Source organism: Primulina eburnea, chromosome 12, assembly GCF_022965805.1.
Source record: "Primulina eburnea isolate SZY01 chromosome 12, ASM2296580v1, whole genome shotgun sequence".
In the NCBI taxonomy this organism is placed as follows: domain Eukaryota; kingdom Viridiplantae; phylum Streptophyta; class Magnoliopsida; order Lamiales; family Gesneriaceae; genus Primulina; species Primulina eburnea.
Window position 1 is genome coordinate 29,251,039 of NC_133112.1, and position 14,063 is coordinate 29,265,101.

The 14,063-nt window shown below is 37.1% G+C and overlaps 3 long non-coding RNA genes across 7 annotated transcripts in view; 2 read left to right on the forward strand and 1 right to left on the reverse strand.

Annotated features, from left to right (window-relative positions):
* Positions 1-68: 68 nt before the first annotated feature.
* LOC140807365 (uncharacterized) lies at positions 69-11,046 on the reverse strand. Its single transcript, XR_012112676.1, has 3 exons — positions 9,471-11,046; positions 288-716; positions 69-163 (listed from the first exon to the last, which is right to left on the reverse strand). It is a non-coding gene; the product is annotated as an uncharacterized lncRNA (long non-coding RNA).
* A 6-nt stretch (positions 11,047-11,052) lies between these two features.
* The window catches only part of LOC140807363 (uncharacterized), a 51,966-nt gene continuing 48,955 nt past the window's right edge, over positions 11,053-14,063 (forward strand). For 2 of the 5 annotated variants that reach the window (XR_012112669.1, XR_012112671.1), the window contains exon 1: positions 11,053-11,737. This is a non-coding gene — a long non-coding RNA (uncharacterized lncRNA). The remainder of the gene's footprint in view (positions 11,738-14,063) is intronic. The other 3 variants (XR_012112670.1, XR_012112673.1, XR_012112672.1) reach the window with 3 other exon arrangements.
* Positions 13,374-13,930, forward strand: LOC140808318 (uncharacterized). Its single transcript, XR_012112861.1, has 3 exons — positions 13,374-13,515; positions 13,619-13,717; positions 13,794-13,930. It is a non-coding gene; the product is annotated as an uncharacterized lncRNA (long non-coding RNA).

The following is a 14,063-nucleotide window of genomic DNA, read 5'->3' on the forward strand; positions in this document are numbered from 1 at the left end:
TTAAAGTTGCCTATGTATCCTCTTCGGGTGTAGAAGAATCAAAGCCCACATAGTTCTCTTACCTTTTTAACCCTTCTTACCTTAGAGAGTGGCGTAGCTCAATCACTCTCACCCATTCACCTCATAGTTGTTCATTCCGCATGAATTGTTCTGGCTCATCAGGCTCACAATGCTTGGGCCTCCTAATTCCTGGGAAAAATGTCTAACAATGCTTGGGCCTCCTAATTCCTGGGAAAAATTTCTAACAATGAATTGTTCTGGCTCATCAGGCTCACAATGAGTTCGACTGTCTTCGTCCAGTAATCTAACAATGCTCGGGCCTCCTAATTCCTGGGAAAAATGGTTGAGCGTTTTTCATCTTTCATTTCTCAACTACCAAATATACATGTCCCTAACAATCACAAGAGACATTGGAACCCAACATTTATAACTTTTTTTACTAGAAAAACTATTTGATAATTTCCTTCGAAAGCTGACTTCAAATTAAATGACATGATAGCCTCTGAATTTCCTAATTCTGTAACATAACAACATCAACAGATATATAATTCGTCGAACCAAATGATTCAAACATATATTAAAAAAAACATATTCATTTAATTTTCTTTATGGGAGTTTGGATACCATCTGTGAGGAATGTCTTGTATTCTGTCAAATGCACTATAGTAAGTGCTTCAGCGAACATTAGCAATTGATTGCTCAAACAGTAGAACGCCCTGTTGTGGGGACCCGAGCTCTAAATCGACTCAATATGGGATTAAGTGGATCTGTGAGAAAATGTGGGTCAAATTTTCTCTTTTTAACATTAAATCAAATGTTAATACTAAGCATAATCTTTCTTTATTAAATTACAACACACATAATGTACAAACATAATAAACGTGTCTTGTTCTAATACATCAATCTAACTAGTTCTTAATACAAAATACCAAAATACAAGTAGTCCAAGTCTAATAAAAGCCACTAGTCATCTTCTGCGCCCGTAGTCACCACGCTATCTCGAACTCATCTTTGTCGTGACCCAGATCCTGCCCCACCTGTTGTTATGCACACATACAGACATAACAACAGCTGGAAACTCCGGTGAGAACAAATCCCAGTATAAAACATGTATACATGCTAACATAAATCATGAATCATGCATAAAAGCAATAATAAAGGGGTTCCATAGTCTATGAAACCAATCCATATTAGCATGCAATGCAAATCGACTCATGTCTTGACTCAACTCGACTCTACTCTAGGGATCCCGGGGTGAATAAGACGTCACTGTTTGTTACCTACCCTCCTAATCGGGGTAACTGTACGTCTTACTCCTAGACTTCGGTCGTGTCTGTATCGAATGTCTACAATCGGAGGAGGTCTGCTCCTATGCGTCGATACACCGAACGTCTATTTGACAAATCTTTCAATGACTCTCCTATCTCAATGCTTGATTATAAATCTATAAACAAAGCATGATCATATCAAGAGATTTGAATATAAATCTATAAACAAATCCAAATCACATCAAAAGATACAATAACAAATCTAGTATGTGATTTTGTTGGGAAACTCCAATCAAATCTGATTTGAGTCGTATCTTCCCCACAATCACATGAATTATCCCTATCTTGTCGTTCGTAGAAGTCGAAGTCTCGTATTCTTGATATCAAATCTGTCAAACCAAATCTGAAATAGCAATGTATGCATATATATAAGGTCAAACCACCATTCAACCAATGCTAATACGGTTCAATATCAAATCTTGATACAGTTCGACGGTATAACGGCATAGTCTGGCGATACCGATCAATTCAAACAATGATAATCTATCTTTACCAACTCATAATTATCACCATATATGCATTCTTATCTCAAAATTGGTATCCCTTCATATATATCTGCTGGAATCTTATAACGATAGCATACGATATCATTTCTTCGATCCGATTACGAATATGCTATGCTCAATATGTCAAGAACATAATATACTCATCATATCATAATTCTTTCAACATATGAAATCTAAATCATACTGAAACTTAACCAAACTTACATCCTTAGATAGCTCTTGATGCAAGGAACACAAATCTATGCTTATATTGAAGTTTGGATGAATATATCTTGCACAATCTCAATTCTAACCACAATCCTTGCAAGTTCTAAGGTATGCTCTCGGTTTTTCCAGCTGAATATGAGAAGGAAATGAAGACTCATCGCCCAACTACATATATATATGCCATGCGTCAACTCAAGAGGAGATGGTGGATTTCTCGCATGCAACATCGCGGGTGCGGTCTTGCTTCGAATAAAATTTCCTACCCTACTGGACATCGACCGCGGGTGCGGTCTTTCTAGCACCGCGGGTGCGGTGTGGCTTCGGCCTCACCTTCAAAATTCAGAATTATGTAACCGCGGGTGCACTCCTTCTCTAGGCGCGGGTGCGGTCTATCTTGTACTCAAAACTCTAATTTCTCATGCATTTTCTCCCCTCATTCCATGTCATGCATTCTCATATCTTTGAGTATCATATTAATGAAGACTAATGAATCTCAAGTCCCATATCATGCATACTCATATCTTCCGAGTATTTCGTCAATGAAGACTAATAAATCTCGAGCCTTACATTTCTCCCCCTCTAAGAAATGATTTCGTCCTCGAAATTGCAGGCAATCTATCATATCATACATGAAAAGTAATATAATCAAAACTGAAGAATCACTTACATCATGTAAATAACTCGGGATGTTTCTGTCTCATATCTGCTTCTGTCTCCCAAGTCGCTTCTTCGATGCCATGACGACTCCATTGAACTTTCACGAGCGGAATAGTCTTTGTTCTGAGCTTCTTTTCTTTCCGATCAAGAATCTGTATCGGTTGCTCAACATAGCTCAAGGTCTGATCAAGATCCGCTTCGTCAGGGTGAATGACATGGGAAATATCTGGCATATATCTACGTAACATCGATACATGAAAAACAACATGTATCCCGGATAACGAAGGAGGAATAGCAAGTCGATATGCTCGATCGCCAATCTTCTCAAGAATTTCGTAAGGACCGATATATCTAGGAGACAACTTTCCACGCTTGCAAAATCTGACAACGCCTCTGAAAATAGAGATCTTCAAAAACACTCTGTCTCCCTGCTCAAATACTAACGATCTACGTCTGACATTGGCATATTTCGCTTGTCTATCATGTGCCGTCTTCATTTTTTTCTGAATGATCTTCACTTTCTCAATCATCTCACGTATCATATCAGGCCCAAGTTCTGGTACCTCAGATACATCATCCCAGTACAACGGAGATCTGTACTTCTTACCATATAAAGCCTCAAACGGTGCCATCTCGATACTCGTCTGATAGCTGTTGTTGTACGAGAATTCACATAATGGCAGTGAATCTTGCCAACTAGTACCAAAATCTAGTACTACAGCTCTCAGCATGTCCTTTAAAGTCTGGATAGTCCGCTTTGACTGTCCGTCTGTCTGAGGATGATATGCAGTACTCAGGTGTAATGTCGTACCTAAAGCCTGCTGCAAACTGTGCCAAAAGTGTGAAGTGAATCGGGGATCACGATCTGATACGATAGACTTCGGCACACCATGCAATCTGACAACCTCTCTGACATACAAATCTGCCATCTGATCGTGTCGGTATGTCATTCTGTATGGAATAAAACACGCTGATTTGGTTAGTCTGTCAATAACGACCCAAATCGCGTCACATCCCCGAGATGATCGAGGTAACTTCGTCACGAAATCCATGGAAATGTGATCTCATTTTCATTCTGGAATAGACAAACTCTGTAGTAAACCTCCGGGTTTCTTTCTCTCAGCCTTCACCTGTTGGCAGTTTAAGCACTTAGACACAAATTCTGCAATATCTGTCTTCATCTGTTTCCACCAGAATTGTGTCTTCAGGTCGTTGTACATTTTACGGCCTCCATGATGAATGCTAAACCGACTACAGTGCTCTTCTGACAATATCTGTTGTTTCAAATCTGAAACATCTGGCACTACAAGACGGTTATTCACGTATAGTACCTGATTACGTACCTGATATTCTGACACGTGCCCTGATCTGACCATCTGAATTGATCTCTGAACATTCTGATCCGTTCTTTGTGCTTCTTTGATTCTCCTAATCAAATCTGGCTCAACTTGAATCGAAGAAAGTAGCAATGGTCTACTACCTGTATCAAATTATAATCCAGACAAACAACAATCTTCAATCATATTAGTCACTCCTATCGTCGATAAGGATAAAGCACAAACTTTTCGACTCAAGGCGTCTGCTGCTGCATTTGACTACCCTGGATAGTATTTGATTTCGCAATCAAAGTCTTTCAACAAATCGAGCCATCTGCGCTGTCTCATGTTCAATTCTGACTGAGAAAATAAGTACTTAAGGCTTTTATGATCCGAGTAGATCTCAAATTTCTCGCCATAAAATAATGACGCCAAATCTTTAATGCAAATACGATAGCCGCCAATTCAAGATCATGAATTGGGTATAGAGTCTCATGAGTCTTCAGCTGTCTCGAGGCGTAAGCAATCACATGACCTCGCTGCATAAGAACACACCCCAACCCTCTGTGATATGCATCACAATATACAACGAAATCACCCGTACCTGAAGGAATCATCAAGACAGATGCACTGGTCAACCTCGTCTTCAATTCTAAGAAGCTAGACTCACAATCTTCAGACCACATAAATGGCGTGTTCTTCTGTGTCAACTGGGTAATAGGCTTCGCAATGCTGGAGAAATCTTTGATGAATCGTCGATAGTATCCTGCTAGACCCATGAAACTGCGTATCTCTAGCACAGAAGTCGGTCCCTCGGATCCACAGAAATTCCATCTCCAGATATGATATGACCCAAGAAGACAACCTGTCTCAGCCAAAACTCACATTTTGACAGCTTAGCATATAATCTTTCATTTCTCAGTGTTTGCAACACAATTCTCAAATGATTGGCATGCTCATTCAAATTCTTAGAGTACACCAAAATATCATCAATAAAAACAATCACAAACTCATCCAAGTACCTCTGAAAGATGTGGTTCATCAAACTCATAAACACCGCTGGAGCATTCGTTAAACCAAAAGGCATGACAACAAACTCATAATGTCCATAACTGGTTCGGAATGCCGTCTTCGGTATATCAACATCTCGAACTCCGAGTTGATGATATTCCGATCGCAAATCAATCTTGGAATAGATAGAAGATCCCTGCAACTGATCAAATAAGTCGTCGATTCTAGGCAAAGGATACTTATTCTTTATCGTTGCCTTGTTCAGTTGCCTGTAATCTATACATAATCTCATAGAACCGTTTTTCTTTCGCACAAATAACACTGGTGCGCCCCAAAGAGATACACTAGGTCTGATATATCCCTTGGCTAGAAGGTCTTCTAACTGTGCTTTCAGTTCTTTCAGCTCTATCGGTGCCATCCTATACGAAGCTCTCGAAATAGGAACGGTACCTGGAATAAGATCTATGCTGAAATCAACCTCTCGGGCTGGAGGTAATCCTGGAATCTCGTCAGGAAATACATCTGCAAACTCCCGTACTACTGGCAAATTTGCCAATGCCGGGCTCGATTTCTGTAGATCTACAGAATAAATAAGGGACCCCTCTGCTCCTTTCTGCAACAATCTACTCATAGTCAGAGCAGATACTAAGGGAATCCGAGATCTGGAACCCTTACCGTAGAATTTCCACTCCTCTGTCATTTCAGGTCTGAATCTGACAATCTTGTGAAAACAGTCTATGGTAGCTCTGTACTTAGTCAACATGTCAATCCCGACAATGCAATCAAAATCAGATAAACCAAGTACAACACAGTCCAAATCAATTTCATGCCCCTCAAACTGTAGTATACAATGTCTAACTGAAGTCACAGATATAAGACCACTTCCCAACGGAGAAGAAATAGATACTACAGTGGACATTGACTCGACAGGCAAGGAATGCAACAATGAAATACGTTCTGATATAAATGTATGTGATGCACCTGTAACTATCAACACATATGCAGGATAACCGCAAAGAAAACAGTTACCTGCAATCACGTCGTTTGGCGCATCCTGTGCCTGCTCCTCTGTCAATGCAAACACCTGAGCTTGTTGTCTGGGAGGTTGGCTCACTGTTCGGCCACCTCTGGCTCTAGGCTGGGACTGTGTGGGCGTGGGCTGGAAGGAATGGACAGACGAAGCTTGCCTCTCGGGCTGAGCTACTGAAGCTGATGACCCTTCACTTTGAAATCTCTGGGCACCTTTTTGGGGACAAACTCTGGCGAAGTGTCCCGGATGTCTGCAATAATTACATTTGCCCATCACTCCCTGACACTGCTCAGTGACATGCCTACCACCACAAGAACTACAATAGACACCTGTATAATCGGTACTCTGGCCAGGACCTCTCTGCCTTGACCCACTGGAGCTCGACGAACTGCTCCCTGCTCTCTTAAACTGCTTACCCTTAGCTTTCAAAAACTCTTTCTTGCCACTACTGCTTCCACTATCATATCGAGAAGGAGGTAGTGGAAACTGTACGGCGGGCGGTGGTGTCGGTCTCTGACCCTGAACATTATATGAAGCTCCTCGCTGTCTAATCAAGCCAGTCTCTGCTCCCTTTGCTCGGTTCAGAGCCTCGGAAAAAGTGTTGGGTCCCCCCGTGTTCACTAAGGTGAAGATGTCTGGATTCAAACCATTTATGAACTGATCGGCAACTGCCTCGTCATTCCCTGCTACATGTGGTGCAAATCGAAGCAAGGAAGAAAACTTGGCAACATACTCCTCTATATTCCATTGCTCCTGTCTCAAGTTGGCGAACTCTGCCCCTTTGTCTTTTCGGTATGATACTGGAAAGAAACGTTGATAAAATTCATCTTTAAAAACTTTCCAAGTAATATCAATACCTCGATGTTCTAAGGCTCGTTTCGCCGTTAGCCACCAGCTCTTGGCCACTTCTTGCAATTTATGTCCGATCAGTTTCACTCTACGTTCATCTGAATAGGCAAGTGATTCAAATAACATTTCTATATCATCCAGCCAGCTTTCGCAATCCGCTGCATTCTCAGTGCCTTTCAAAGTCGGGGGTCGGAACGACTGAAACCGCTTTAACAGAGTCTCCATCGGGGTAGCGGTTACGTCCATCTGAGTACCAGACGTACTCCCCTGTTCTGGCACTTGTCCTGCAGCTGGTTGCGGTATCCTTTTAGGCGGCATATCTGGTTATTAAATAGGTTAGTACACAATCTATACCAGCTGTCTCAGCCCTCCTATGATCATATACCTCTGATCCAGAATCGGTTCTGATTCAGTCTTGGCAATTATATGATGTAAATCAACTCAGATACAATACAACACATAATAGGGAAAGCAATAAATCATGCTATCATATCAAAAGCAAGGAAGATGACTCGATCTACCCCGCTCATTCTATTCTATCTCAATCTACAGAACCTACTGCTCTGATACCACCTGTTGTGGGGACCCGGGCTCTAAATCGACTCAATCTGGGATTAAGTGGATCTGTGAGAAAATGTGGGTCAAATTTTCGCTTTTTAACATTAAATCAAATGTTAAAACTAAGCATAATATTTCTTTATTAAATTACAACACACATAATGTACAAACATAATAAACGTGTCTTGTTCTAATACATCAATCTAACTAGTGCTTAATACAAAATACCAAAATATAAGTAGTCCAAGTCTAATAAAAGCCACTAGTCATCTTCTGCGCCCGTAGTCACCACGCTATCTCGAACTCATCTCTGTCGTGACCCAGATCCTGCCCCACCTGTTGTTATGCACACATACAGACATAACAACAGCCGGAAACTCCGGTGAGAACAAATCCCAGTATAAAACATGTATACATGGTAACATAAATCATGAATCATGCATAAAAGCAATAATAAAGGGGTTCCATAGTCTATGAAACCAATCCATATTAGCATGCAATGCAAATCAACTAATGTCTTGACTCAACTCGACTCTACTCTAGGGATCCAGGGGTGAATAAGACGTCACTGTTTGTTACCTACCCTCCTAATCGGGGTAACTGTACGTCTTACTCCTAGACTTCGGTCGTGTCTGTATCGAATGTCTACAATCGGAGGAGGTCTGCTCCTATGCGTCGATACACCGAACGTCTATTTGACAAATCTTTCAATGACTCTCCTATCTCAATGCTTGATTATAAATCTATAAACAAAGCATGATCATATCAAGAGATTTGAATATAAATCTATAAACAAATCCAAATCACATCAAAAGATACAATAACAAATCTAGTATGTGATTTTGTTGGGAAACTCCAATCAAATCTGATTTGAGTCGTATCTTCCCCACAATCACATGAATTATACCTTTCTTGTCGTTCGTAGAAGTCGAAGTCTCATATTCTTGATATCAAATCTGTCAAACCAAATCTGAAATAGCAATGTATGCATATATATAAGGTCAAACCACCATTCAACCAATGCTAATACGGTTGAATATCAAATCTTGATACAGTTCGACGGTATAACGGCATAGTCTGGCGATACCGATCAATTCAAACAATGATAATCTATCTTTACCAACTCATAATTATCACCATATATGCATTCTTATCTCAAAATTGGTATCCCTTCATATACATATCTGCTGGAATCTTATAACGATAGCATACGATATCATTTCTTCGATCCGATTACGAATATGCAATGCTCAATATGTCAAGAACATAATATACTCATCATATCATAATTCTTTCAACATATGAAATCTAAATCATACTGAAACTTAACCAAACTTACATCCTTAGATAGCTCTTGATGCAAGGAACACAAATCTATGCTTATATTGAAGTTTGGATGAATATATCTTGCACAATCTCAATTCTAACCACAACCCTTGCAAGTTCTAAGGTATTCTCTTGGTTTTTCCAGCTGAATATGAGAAGGAAATGAAGACTCATCGCCCAACTATATATATATATGCCATGTGTCAACTCAAGAAGAGATGGTGGATTTCTCGCATGCAACACCGCGGGTGCGGTAGGTGTCGACCGCGGGTGCGCTGTGCTCTCGGCACCACTTTTATTTTTCAAACAGCAATGACCGTGGGTGCGGTCTTGGTTGCACCGCGGGTGCGGTCTTGCTTCGAATAAAATTTCCTACCCTACTGGACATCGACCGCGGGTGCGGTCCTTCTAGCACCGCGGGTGCGGTGTGGCTTCGGCCTAACCTTCAAAATTCAGAATTATGTAACCGCGGGTGCACTCCTTTTCTAGGCGCGGGTGCGGTCTATCTTGTACTAAAAACTCTAATTTCTCATGCATTTTCTCCCCTCATTCCATGTCATGCATTCTCATATCTTTGAGTATCATATTAATGAAAACTAATGAATCTCAAGCCCTATATCATGCATACTCATATCTTCCGAGTATTTCGTCAATGAAGACTAATAAATCTCGAGCCTTACACCTGTCCTATGTGGCTGGCTTGGATGACAATGATCAAAATATGGCATTAGAAATTATATAGAGTCTAAAATCTTTAACTTCCACTCGGTAAGTTTTGGGTATGAATGACAAACGATCGATGCTTAGATTTATGGAGAAGTCATGTTGGAACTAATGTAAAACAAGTTGAATCATAAAGTATCATGAATGCTTTTGTCACAAAGAATAGTCTGTTTTGGAAAAAAATGCATACATATTTTTCTGAAAACACACAGATACTCTTCCAATGGTTTTATGAGTTAAGTTCCATTCTCTAACTTCTTGTAAATTTACTTGGGTTGTAAATACACACTATGTAATGTGTGTCTGGGTGTCGAAAGTCAGCATTGTCCTCTTTTATTCAGTTTCTTTTGAATAACCTTGGTGCTAACATGAATTGACAATAACCAAACAGGCAAGATGCTAAATCTTTTCAACCCCGATAATTCCTCAGATGTATGTTATCAACTGTCAAAATATACAATCGCTTTTTTTTTTCAATTTTCAACAACACAATGCTCATAATGGGGATTTAACCAAAGTTATACTCAAAAGTAGAAATTCGTATTCATCAAGCAATCAGATCTACTCAATGCCAATTATAAATCAAGTGTGTGGGTGAACTAGACAATCATCTTTTGAGGAAGATCTTCAAAATCAGCTAACTGAAAGACAGAAATGGAAAGTCTTGTTCAAACTTTACCCTGCAATCTTAAGTATAGGTAGCTTTTTCCAAATCTATATGGTTCATGGTTGGTAGCTTTCACTCTAATACCTTCATTTGTTATGTAGCTTTTTCCGGCTAGAGCTTCACACTAACCTTTAATTTGCATAGGTAGCTTTTTCCAAATCAACATGATTAGTAGCTTCACTCTAATACCTTCATTTGTTAGGTAGCTTTTTCCAACCGGAGCTTCCCACTAACCTTCAATTTGCATAGGTAGCTTTTTCCAAACACAAAAGCAGTACGGATTTTGTTTCCTTACTGCCCTTTTTTTTCAATAAACCTTCATATGATTTTTCTTTGAGCACGTTTGATTAGACTACAAGAGTGGATTAAATCCTAAGTCACGAGTAAATTCCATTTTCTATATTTCAAAGAGCCTCAAAATAAAATCTCACAAAAAAAGAGCTGCATAGTGCGTGCAAAATAATTGATTTTGACCAAACTCAAGCCAATCCAAATCAATTTTACAAATTTTTACGTTTGAGCATAACTGGCAGTGAAACACACATTTAGCAAGATATCGTTAAATTGGACATTTACGCAAAAAAAAAAAAAATTAATGACACATACACCTAAGGATTTCTAAGGGCTTCAAAATTTAGAGCACCAACCACCTTAGTCAGCAAGTTGAATTTCTAATGCAACACATTATTCTAAATCAATTTCTACGTAATTTTTGGCTTTAATACGAAAGATAAGCTGCTAATTCATGGGAACGAATATACTAATTGAACTTTCAAATCTAAAATTTTATTCATGGCTAGGTCCACATATTGACTAGTTTAGTTTTTTCTATTCGAACTATCAGATCTGAAATTTTATTAATGGCTAGGTCCATATATTGTTTTGCTTAGTTTTTTCTATGATTCAGTGGTGGCTTTCACTCTATCGTTTCAACGTAATTTCTGGCTTTAATGCAAGTAGATAAGCTGCAAATTCATGGCAACGAATATATTAACTGAACTATCAAATCTGAAATTTTATTCATGGCTAGGTCCACATATTGATTTGTTCAATTTTTTTCAATTTGAACTATCAGATCTAAAATTTGATTAATGGCTAGGTCCATATATTGATTTGTTTAGTTTTTTTATGATTAAGTTTTGTCTTTCACTCTATCGTTTCAACGTAATTTCTGGCTTTAATGCAAGTAGATAAGCTGCAAATTCATGGCAACGGATATACTAATTGAACTATCAAATCTGAAATTTAATTCATGGCTAGGTCCACCTATTGATTTGTTTAATTTTTTCATTTTGAACTATCAAATATGAAATTTGATTAATGGCTAGGTCCTTTTATTGATTTGTTTAGTTTTTTCTATGATTCAGTGGTGTCTTTCACTCTATCGTTTCAATGTAATTTTTGGCTTTAATGCAAGAAGATAAGCTGCTAACTCATGGCAACGGATATACTAATTGAACTATCAAATCTGAAATTTTATTGATGGCTAGGTCCACATATTGATTTGTTTAATTTTTTTCAATTTGAACTATCAAATTTGAAATTTGATTAATGGCCAGGTCTATATATTGATTTGTTTAGTTTTTTTATGATTAAGTGGTGTCTTTCACTTTATCTTTTAAACGTAATTTCTGGCTTTAATGCAAGAAGATAAGCTGCTAATTCATGGCCACAGATATACTAATTGAACTATCAAATCTGAAATTTTATTCATGCCCAGGTCCACATATTGATTTGTTTAATTTTTTCAATTTGAACTATCAAATCTTAAATTTGATTAATGGCTAGGTCCATATATTGATTTGTTTAGTTTTTTTATGATTAAGTGGTGTCTTTCACTCTTTTCAACGTAATTTCTGGCTTTAATGCAAGAAGATAAGCTGCTAATTCATGGCAACGGTTATACTAATTGAACTATCAAATCTGAAATTTTATTCATGCCCAGGACCACATATTGATTTGTTTAATTTTTTCAATTTGAACTATATATCAAATCTGAAAATTTGATTAATGGCTAGGTCCATATATTGATTTGTTTAGTTGTTTCTATGATTTAGTGGTGGCTTTCACTCTATCCTGGAGGTTGATTTTTTCGCATTATATTTATGGTTAGCTCCAAATATTGATATAGCTAACTTTTTTCCATAATATTTGCTTCTTTTTTCTTTTCGACTATTAATCAGACATGGTAAAAAATTTCTAGGGAAACAAATTTTCAAAACCGTAACCAAAAGTCCATTAAACTCTGTAGTTCGGAAAACTAAACTATCGTAAAAAATTTATACGGAAACTAATTTTAAAAAACGTAACCAAAAGTCCATTCAACTCTGTAGTTCGAAAAATTATGGTAAAAAATTCTAGGGAAACTAATTTTGAAAAGTCCTGTAAACTTTGTTTCGAAAAACTATAGTAGACAATTTCTAGGGAAACTAATTTTCAAAACTGTAACCAAAATTCCATTCAAAAATGTAGTTCGAAAAACTCAAGTTATTTATGTAAGAAAAAGAGAATGTTAAAAAGATAAAGCATTGTACCTGTGCAGAAGATTCAAAGATTACTATATTTAATGTATTTGACATTTAACTCACTTGCATGTTATTATTTTTGTACTTGATAAGAGAGATAGGTGACAAATATTAAATATAATGAAGTTTAATGCAAAACTTTCAATTTTAAAAACACCAAGATTTATATAGATTTATATTTATATTTTTTATTTGTAATTATATATTCTTGAATTAATAATTAAAATATATTAATTAATAAAGACAATACAGACAAAACAAAAAAAATAATATTATTTTATTATTTAATTTAATGAAGGGAATGACATGAGTTTATATTTATATGCATAATTATATAGATTTAGATTTGAGTTATATTTATATATTCTTAATTAATTTTAGTACATTAATTTATGAAGAAAGACAAACTATATATATATTTATATATATATTTGAATTAATTAAATGATAAAGATATAAATTAGATTTATACTTATATATATATATTTATATATATATATATATATATATATATATATTATTGAATTAGTTAAATGATAAAGATATATAGATATAGATTAGATTTATACTTATATAGTATAACACTAATGTGAGTTTCACGATAACTTCCTATGGTTCTTGGAGCTGAGGTGGGAAAGGGTGCCAAAACACTGTGCTGAGTTATATATGCAATCCTAGCTCTAGATTCATCTTTTTACTTCCATCGATTTCCCCATTACTCAATTTCTGCTCTTCAACGGTTGTTCTTTAGGATTGAAACTGTCGACAGATGTTTCAGCCACGACACAGTCGAAGAAATAATTGACTCATTGGTGAGCACAAGTAAATCTAACTTTGGAAAGGAGTTTTAAACTTGCTCATGCATAAATTTATCATACAGTATTTCCTGCAACTCTAAGCTATAAACTTTTCTAGAAAAAAGAGGCTGCCAAAACAAATGATGCATGGTGTGTTTCAACTTTGAATAAACTTAAAGAAACTGCGCCCTTGAGCTTGAAGGTTTCCTTAAGATCCGTAAGTCCCTTCCATAGTTTTACTTGTTTTCTTTCCAATCGACTTTTCTCATTATTTAAATCATTGGCTGGTCCAGATACGTGAAGGTCGATTTCAAACTCTTGACCAGTGTCTTATTCGTGAGTATAGAATGTCCGTACAAGGAATCACGGGGCAGATAAGCCGTGACTTCTGCGAGGCACTATGTTTAATAGATTGCAGTTTCTGTTTCATTAGCCGCAAACATTTCTGGTTTGAAAACAAATTGTAATTCAAATCAAAATAGACATGATATAATAAACCAACACATGTACTGTAATATGAAACTGGTGTTTTTTTTCATGCGATGAAAGCATGAACCTCTCGT